The following is a 9,916-nucleotide window of genomic DNA, read 5'->3' as shown; positions in this document are numbered from 1 at the left end:
ATTTTCAATTCATACAGATAGACAGTACTGCTACATCTATACATTTATGACATACCAGATTTACTAATACAGTACTGTTTTTGATACAAGAAGAGTCTAAAAAAGAGAGTATATACATTTGACGAAGAAACTGTACATTGGAGGAGGTTGGGTAGGTGGGGGGGGGGACTGTACATTGGAGGTGGTTGGGGGGGGGGGGGGGGGGTTGGGTAGGCGGTGGGGTGGGGTGGGGTGGGGGAAACTGTACAACTGTACAAGCAAAACTGTATATTGGAATATCGATGAAACTGTAGTGATTGTAATGGTACATAATTCACCCACGGAACTATTGTTAGGAACATTAGTTCCGCCCAAACATTCTGGAACATTTGTGATGATGTCATAGCCGAACATTCTAGAACATCGAACATTCTGGAACATTTGTGGTGATGTCATAGCCGAACGTTCTAGAACATTGGTGATGTATCCGTATGATGTCATGACCAATGTTCTAGAACATTTGTGTACGTATATATTCAGCAATTCTGAGGATGATAAGGGCGAGATTGTGGGAGAAATAGAGAGGTTCCTTCTGGCCTCAGGGTCTCTGGAGGTTTTCACTGATGGCTCTGTGGATCCTGAAAGTGGGAGGGCAGGCTTTGGGTGGTGTGTGCCTCGGTTAGGGATCGGTAAGGGACAGAGAATATCTGATGGCAGCTCTGTATTTGTGACAGAGTTGCTTGCCATTCTCTGGGCATTGTGGTGGGTGGAGGAAGTGGGACCAAGCCAGGTGATTATATGTTCTGACTCGGCTGCTGCACTGATGGCTCTGCGTGCAGGTGGGTCTAAAGCTCGCCCTGATCTCATTCAGGAAATAATGTTGGTTTTATATAGGATTGCGAAGGCAGGCTGGTCAGTGGAGTTTTGTTGGGTTCCGGGGCATGCTGGGATTGCGGGAAATGAGATGGCTGACTCCCTTGCCAAACAGAGCCTGGGAAGGGAGGAAGAGATAGGCATTTCAATGGGAAGAGTAGAACTCAGAGAGAAGATAAAGAAAGGAGTTGAGGCTGAGTGGCAGGCTGAGTGGCAGGCTGAGTGGGAAAAGGGGACCAAGGGAAGGAACTATTTCTCTCTGCAGCCTCGGGTCAAAATCAAGGTGGATGGATATGGGTCTAGGAGTGATAGGGTGAAGATGTGTAGACTGAGGCTGGGACACTGTGGGTTGAACAGTACCTTGTGCATTGTGGGAAAACATCCAGATGGGCGGTGTGAATGTGGTGAGACTGAAACTGTCTGGCATGTTTTCCTAGAATGTGAAAGGTATAGGAAAGAGAGGGAAATCTTTTATGAAAGTCTGGTAGAGTTGGGAGTCTCTTCCTTCTCTCTTAAATCTTTCTTTGGCATGGATAATGAGAACCACCAGCTGATCACAGAGGCAGTGCTGACATTTCTGCACGTGTCAGATTTGTATCAGAGGATATAGCATTATTGTATTTATTAGTATTGGACAGGCAAGAGGAGCAGAGAAGAAGGAGATAGAGTCGATAGTAATGTGTTTTGAAGATGAGAAGAAGAAGAGGGTAAACAATCAAAAGTTGATTTACCAGAGGCCTAACTATGGAAACCATACCACTAGCGTAGTATAAGAACTGAGGAGGGCAGTAATACGCCTGCGGGAAATTCAAAAGAAGAAAGAAGAAGAGCTCATCAAAAGAACTGCGGAGGGCAGTAATACGCCACGATGCGTCTACACTGCCGGAAATTCTAAAGAAGAAGAAGAAGAAGAAGAGGAGTCGGTCGACTGCAAGCAATGTAGCAGTAGCATGTTGTATTTCTGTGCTTAATAAATGCTATCCGCTCTGCCTCGAGCCACCGTCTCCGACTCTTATCTCTCGGCACTACAAAACCTTACTTGGTTCCAAGAAGAGGGTCTCGTGTATTATTGGGTTCGGATATTTACTGTACATTGGAGGGGGTTGGGTTAGGACATTTACAGGGGCCAGTTTCGAATTGCAGTCTCCCGTAGGTGCTCTTTGGGAGTGGTTTTGAAAGTGGGTAGTGATTCACATTCCTTGGGGGACCCTGATGTAAACAAGACGAAAGTCTTTCTCTGGTCTGCATCCCCTTAACAATTGTATGTATTGAGCTGTACTCAGGGGCGGACCTTCCTACAGGCAATATAGGCGGTCGCCTAGAGCGCCACCCAGAGGGGGGCGCCAAAAAAAAAAAAAAAAAAAAAATTGGTGCAGTTTTGGCGCCCCCCTCTATATCGGCAACCATTATTTTTACATAAAAAAAATTCTAACATAAGGGAAAATTAGCCAAAAACCAAAAAACGGTCGGTCGGTCTGAGCCTCAGCTTTAGGTGTTCACAGTCAGAACATGCTAGAGCGCTGTGCATTGATGGGTATCGGTCAAGTGTTTATAGTATAGGGCGGCGCAGTGGTGAAACTCGCCTAGGGCGCCAAATGTGCTAGGTCCGCCCCTGGCTGTACTGTACAGTGTACCCATTCTGCAATCAAAATGTTCAATCAATCAATCAATTAAACCTTTACAGCTGTGGTAGGGCGTTCCACATTGATGTGGCATAATTGCGAAACGTGTATAGTCCCTTGTTTGAGCCGAATCTGGGTTTAACATGATTTGTGGAGCTCCCCCTGGTGTTGTGGTCGTGGTATTCACTGACCTTTGGGAAGTATTGTGACATGTACATGGGTACCTTAGTCGTGTAGTATATCTTGTAGACCACGCCCATTGCAAGTTGCTGTACTCTGTCGTCTACTCTAAGCCATCCTAGGTTGTCAAAGTGGGCTGGGGTGAGGTGGGTTCTAGGAGTAAGGTCAAGCAGTAGTCTGACCAGTTTGTTTTGTGATGTTTGTAATCTTGTTTTTAGTGCCTTTGAGGTGCTTTGGTACCATGAGGTGCAGGCATAGTCGTAGTACCCTTGAATGAGTGCTCCTGCCAGAGTCTTCAGGGTATTCTTGTTTACCAGAGAGGAGATCCGGTTCAAGAATCGAGTTCGTTGGTTGACTTTTTTGATTACATTGGATGCCATTTTGTCACAGGAAAGATTTGCCTCTAGGATGGAACCCAGGTAGGTAATTTCATCTTTCATTGTGACAATATTGTCACCCACTGTAACTGAGAAGCCGTTGGTCTTGCTGAGTTTGTTATTTGAACCAAAGAGAATGGACTCTGTTTACCCAGGTGTAATGATAGTTTGTTATCAGCGAGCCAGGTTGTGAGCTGAGGGTTTTTTCAACCTGTAACTTGTTCTTGTCAGAGACCAGCAGGGCTGAGTCGTCCGCAAACAGGAACAAGTTGCAGTCACAAGCTGACAACATGTAATTTGCATAGATTAGGAACAGTAGCGGTCCTAGTATGCTTCCTTGTGGAACACCAAGGAATAGGTTAATTAAGTAATACTATATAGGTTCATTAAACCAGAGCTAGAAAGAGCTCGAAAAAAACGGACTCTTACTCAGTGAAAATGTAAGTACCTATACCATATTATGTTACTTTGTTTCTCGCATGTGCAGTAGTGCACCACCGCGTGCACAGTATAGGCCAGCCCCGACGCACAGTACAGGCCCCGACACACAGTATTGTTTATTTTGTTTATTGTTATTTGCACTTACAAACATACATTCTGGAATAAAATAAGTAAAAGAAGAACAGTTCAAATGTGCAGGAAAGGTAAAAAAAACCCAAGGGCTTATAAGCGACCTCCCCTCTTAAACCTATATAGGATAACTACACAAAAAAATCCCCCCCACATTATGCACAAACACACATGCGCATATCCCTCTCTCATACACACAGATACATACAATTAACGACTACAGACCCGTCGCCCTGAGTCCCTGACGTCTGTGGTCATGAAGGTCTTTGAGCGCCTTGTCCTGGCCCACCTGAAGTCCACCACAGACCCTCTTCTGGACCCCCTGCAGTTTGCATACAGAGCCAACCGTTCCACGGACGATGCTGTGAACATGGCTCTGCATTATGTCCTGGAACACCTGGACACTGCAGGGACCTACGCCAGGATTCTGTTGGTGGACTTCAGCTCGGCCTTCAACACCATACTCCCGCACATCCTGGAGCATCAGATGTCCCTGCTGCAGGTGCCGGACTCTACCTGCAGGTGACTTCTACAGGTGGACTTCCTGACAAACAGGTCACAGCGGGTGAAGTTGGGAATTAACATCTCCGATCACAAGTCCATCAGCACTGGCTCCCCACAGGGCTGTGTTCTGTCCCCACTACTATTCTCCCTGTACACCAACAGCTGTGTCTCTCTGCACCCCTCGGTCAAACTCCTGAAGTTTGCGGACGACACCACCGTGGTGGGTCTCATATCCAGGGGGGACGAGTCCGCCTACAGGAGGGAGATCGAGAGGCTACTGAGCTGGTGCAGCTGCAACAACCTGGACCTCAACGCCCAGAAAACAGTGGAGATGGTAGTGGACTTCAGGCGGAAGGCAGCCCCCCCCACCCCGATCATTCTGGGAGGCACCCCGGTGGCCTCTGTGGAGTCCTGCCGCTTCCTCGGCATGACACTCCCGGGACCTGAAATGGGAGCTGAACACCATCGCTCTCAATAAAAAGGCCCGGAAGAAGATGTTCTTCCTACATCAGCTGAGGAAGTTTAGGCTGCAGAGGACTATGATGGTCCAGTTCTACACTGCCAATTATCCAGTCCATCCTCACCCTCTCCATCATCACCTGGTTCCCTGCAGCCACGGTCAGGGACAAGGCCAAGCTGCAGCGGGTGATACGATCAGCGGAGAGGGTGATCGGCTGCCCCCTTCCCTCCCTCGAGTCCCTACATTCCTCCAGGGCCTTGAGTAGGGCGAGGAAGATCATGGCAGACCCCGCCCACCCGGGTCACGACCTCTTCACCATGCTCCCCCACGGCAGGCGGCTACGGCTGCCCAAGACATTAAAGTCCCGCCATAGACTCAGCTTCTTCCCCTCAGCAGCTCGCCTGGTAAACAAGTCAGGTGTCCCCCTGCTCCCCCCCTCTTTATTTCTTTATTTCAGATCCCCATTAGTCACTGCCTCAGCAGCGACTATTCTTCCTGGGGTCTGGATCCAAACATATAAAATTAAACAAGAATAATCAATAAAACAACATAAAAACAAAACAAATATCAATAAAACACCAATAAAATATACAAACAATTATAGAACATTAAACCAATCAAAATCAGACATACAAACAAATATGTATGCCAAATTTTCTAATATAGAACAATAACAAATATCAATAAAACAACAAATATCAATAAAACAACAAACAAAGACATCTCAGAGAAAACTAAAACGTGCTCAAAAACAGCACAACATTCCATACACTCATACTCTAATACTCCTCATAACCACTAGACAAACACATTCCAAAACAACACATAACCCAACACAAGAATCCATTCATTAGACATAGATTAGACCCAACCAAAATCAATCTCTTTCTGCATTACAGCCACTCGTAGTCTCCTCTTGAATCCCACCTTACTGGTAATTGAAACCAAATATTGTGGAAGTCTATTCCAGTAGGACATTGCCCTGTACATTACATTACCTCTATGGCGAGCTGCTAGGGCTGGACCTCTGGACTTGAACTGTGCTGCACTGTTTCCATGTCCCCCACCACTGCACTTTACTGTCTTATTGTTGTCTCACTGTTCTGTCCTGTTTTGCACTTACTTATTTATTTATCATTATTATTATCATGTTGTTCCTATTTGTGAAAATATCAATCATGCACCGTAATGTCAAATCACATTCCATTTTGTACCTGTACAAAATGTCGAATAAAGAAATCTGAATCTGAATCTGAATACAGCATTATACAACTATTATAATGTTGGAAAATAAAATAAAATACTTTACACAAATACACATGGATACTATAGACTACAGGATCTGTAGTTCTTTTTTAAGCTTACGTTTAAATATATTTAAAGTGGAACATGTTTCTATTAGATTTTGTATATCATTCCAACATCACTGCACCTTGATAAACAAATGAGAATTTGGCAACAGAGATCCTACAGAAAGGAATGCGTAATAGACAGTCTCCTCCCCACCGCATGTATATATTCGCTCCCCGCCGTATGTATATTTCTCTCCCACCCACCCACCCCCTCCTAATCAGTGGCGTAACTCTCTCTCAATGTGTGCCGGGGACAGATTTGGGGGCGTGGCGAGTGACGTCGATGGGGGGGGGGTTAGGGCCCCCCCCCCCACGCCCTCTGCGTCTCTACATTTCGTAGCCGCATTTCTGCAGACCCCTCTCTGATTGGTTGAACTCTATTTCTGCAGACCCCTCTCTGATTGGTTGAGCGAAGCCCCTCTCTGATTGGTTGAGCGTGCGCATGCGCATGAGCCGCGATAAGCTCCTCCAGAAACTCCTCCAGAAACTCCGTTAAGCTCCAGAGAGAGAGGCTGAAAACCCACAGTTCTTGCCCGACGGATGGGAGCGAATCCCGGATCCGAGGTTTCTGATGACTACCCCCAAAACACGGAGGTCGCGAACGCAATTTATACGCATGGAAGTATTGATTACGCCATAACGAATCATTAAAAAAATATACCGTTAACTGGAATATGTTGTGTGTGTGCCTTTCTGAATATGATTTGGGAGGGTTATAATAGAAGAAAGACAGTGTAAACAATATAACGTTATGTGAATAAACTGCGAAATAATAACTAATTTTTTGGTCAATAGAAGTCTCTGTGATACTTTCTGAATATGATTTGGGAGGGTTAAATAGAAGAAAGACAGTGTAAACAATATAACGTTATGTGAATAAACCGCGAAATAATAACTAATTCCTTGGTCAATAGAAGTCTCTGTGATACTTTCTGAATATGATTTGGGAGGGTTAAATAGAAGAAAGACAGTGTAAACAATATAACGTTATGTGAATAAACCGCGAAATAATAACTAATTCCTTGGTCAATAGAAGTCTCTGTGATACTTTCTGAATATGATTTGGGAGGGTTATAATAGAAGAAAGACAGTGTAAACAATATAACGTTATGTGAATAAACCGCGAAATAATAACTAATTCCTTGGTCAATAGAAGTCTCTGTGATACTTTCTGAATATGATTTGGGAGGGTTATAATAGAAGAAAGACAGTGTAAACAATATAACGTTATGTGAATAAACCGCGAAATAATAACTAATTCCTTGGTCAATAGAAGTCTCTGTGATACTTTCTGAATATGATTTGGGAGGGTTATAATAGAAGAAAGACAGTGTAAACAATATGTTTGACGTATTTTAACACACACCTAGGCTGACGACCCGAGCTATTATTATGCAAAGACAAGTACTTTAGCGAGTGGGTACTTGGCCCTTGCAGGGCAAGAATGCGACCCCCATCTACTGCTCTTTGCATAATAATAGAACAGGTAGTCAGACTCAGCTCTTTGGACGGTAAAACGTGGGGGACACACTTTCCGATGTCCCCGGCGTCAAATACGCCCCTGCTCCTAATGTACAGTCCCCTCCCCATCATATGTATATACTCTGTCAGGATCTAGGGGTAACAGTACTGTATATTTGAATACCGTTTATGTCACAAATGTATCAGTACTAAATACCTATATGTCCCTATGCCATAAATGTCATGTATGTTGTGTATGTCATAAATGTCTATATAAATTGAAAATGGGGGACCCTGATGGAAACAAGACAAACGTCTTTCTCAGGTCTGCATCCCCTTAACAATTGTATGTATTGAGCCGTACTGTATTGTACCCAGTTAAATTCATTAATTCATTCAGTCTTTATTTCTTCAAGCCCAGACAGGCCCAGTACGCGTCTATACTTTCGACAACAAATTTGTGTTTCCGCGTTCGAGTTTTGCGCTCTGATTGGCCACGCGCGTTTCTGGTCATGTGACATGTGCGCCAATCGTGGGACGGCAAGTTCGGCGCCTATTTCCGGGTCTAACAGCCTGCAAACTACCTAACGCCTAGTTTATCACTGGTTAAGCTTAGCTTAGAGTTTGGATTCAGGGCAGGCGTTCTATCGCCATGCTCTAAGACAAACTCTAACCTTAACCAACTTCGAAAGAGCGCCTAATCTTAACCAGTGTAGAAACTTGCGGTCCCACGATTGGCGCACATGTCACATGACCAGAAACGCGCGTGGCCAATCAGAGACGCGGAAACACAAATTTGTTGTCGAAAGTATAGAGGCGCCCAGTACAGGCCCAGACGCACAGTACAGGCCCAGACGCACAGTACAGGCCCTGGGCCTCGGCACTGCAGATTTACCCTACTCGCTCGGGCTCCACCGAGTAGAGACATTATTACCAGAGTTCGGCCAGGTTGGACTGTATGGACGCCATGTTGTGGCACTATAGCAACCCCGCTGGTCAAACTCTGGTAATAAATAGCTCTGCCACCGACTACATCGCGTCACTGAACTACGTTTAAAGGGATAGTCCACATTGTTAAGTAACTGATGAGTTGGTCCACTCAAAACCCACTTGAACCAGTGTTTTGTTTTTGGGTTATTAGAGGCGGAAAACCGGTTATAGGTTATAATATGGTTATAATATGGTCATCAGCAGCAGCAAAAACACATTATACAGAAATTACAAATAGCTCAAAACAAGGCTGCCAGGCTGTTCAACTGTTCGAAAAGCACTAATATTGGAGTTATGCACAGAAATGTATCATGGCTTCCTGTCTGCAATCTCGTCTTATTACAATACTTTTCTCAGAAATGTTCAAGTTGTCAAAAAAACACAGCATTTTTATGATCATATAGTTTACACAAGAGAAGAACATGGCCATATGACCAGACAAGCTATGTCAGGCCATCTACTGGCACCTAAACCCAGAACAAATCTACTAAAATCGTCTGTGACTTACAGAGCTATCATGCAATGGAACTCATTGCCAAGCTACTTCGCTGAAATATAACGGAATCTGGCCACCGTAAATGTCCAAACCCCCCACCACCTCCTAATAGACAGTCTCCTCCCCACCGCATTATATTCTCTCCCAGCCGTATGTAAATTTCTCTCCCACCCACCCCCACCCCCTCCAAATGTACAGTCTCCTCCCCATTGTATGTATATTTCTCTCTCACCCACCCACCCCCTCCTAATGTACAGTCCCCTCCCCATCATATACTCAGGATCTATGGGTAACAGTACTGTATATTTGAATACCGTTTATGTCACAAATGTATCAGTACTAAATACCTGTATGTCCCTATGCCATAAATGTCATGTATGGTGTGTATGTCATAAATGTCAATATGAATTGAAAATGGGGGACCCTGATGTAAACAAGACAAACGCCTTTCTCTGGTCTGCATCCCCTTAACATTTGTGTGTATTGAGCCGTACTGTATTGTACCCATTCTGCAATCTGTTAAATAAAGTTTTCAATCATTCATTCATTCATTCATTCATTCATTCATTCATTCATTCATTCATTCATTCATTCATTCATTCATTCAATCTAAAACTACTTTCAAGAAATTTTTTTAATACAATCTACTAACAAGCATGCATTGAACCCTTATGGCATAGTGGTGAAAACCAATTGACTGTTTGTTAATTGTATTTATGTTGATGGCAGTGAGTGCTGCACAGGAAGCACTTTATTTTATTAAAATGTTATACTTTATACTGATAAGTATCTTGTACACTGTCATTCTTAGGCCATCCACTGAGGATGAGATTGTCAATGATGTAATGTCTTTAATATTGTTGTTATTGTTTTATATTGTTTTAAGTGTCGGACCCCAGGAAGAGTAGCTTTTGTCAAGTGCAAAAGCTAATGGGGATCATAAAAAACATAAGATAAGATACAATATTCCTTTATTGACCCCCTTGGGGAAATTTGGGCGTCATATCATATGTCATAAAACATGTCCAATCTAAACTGTTAAGAAGCATTTC

The sequence above is a fragment of the Notolepis coatsorum genome (assembly GCF_963971535.1).
Source record: "Notolepis coatsorum genome assembly, chromosome: 2".
Lineage (NCBI taxonomy): Eukaryota > Metazoa > Chordata > Actinopteri > Aulopiformes > Paralepididae > Notolepis > Notolepis coatsorum.
Note: the sequence above shows the minus strand (reverse complement) of the source record.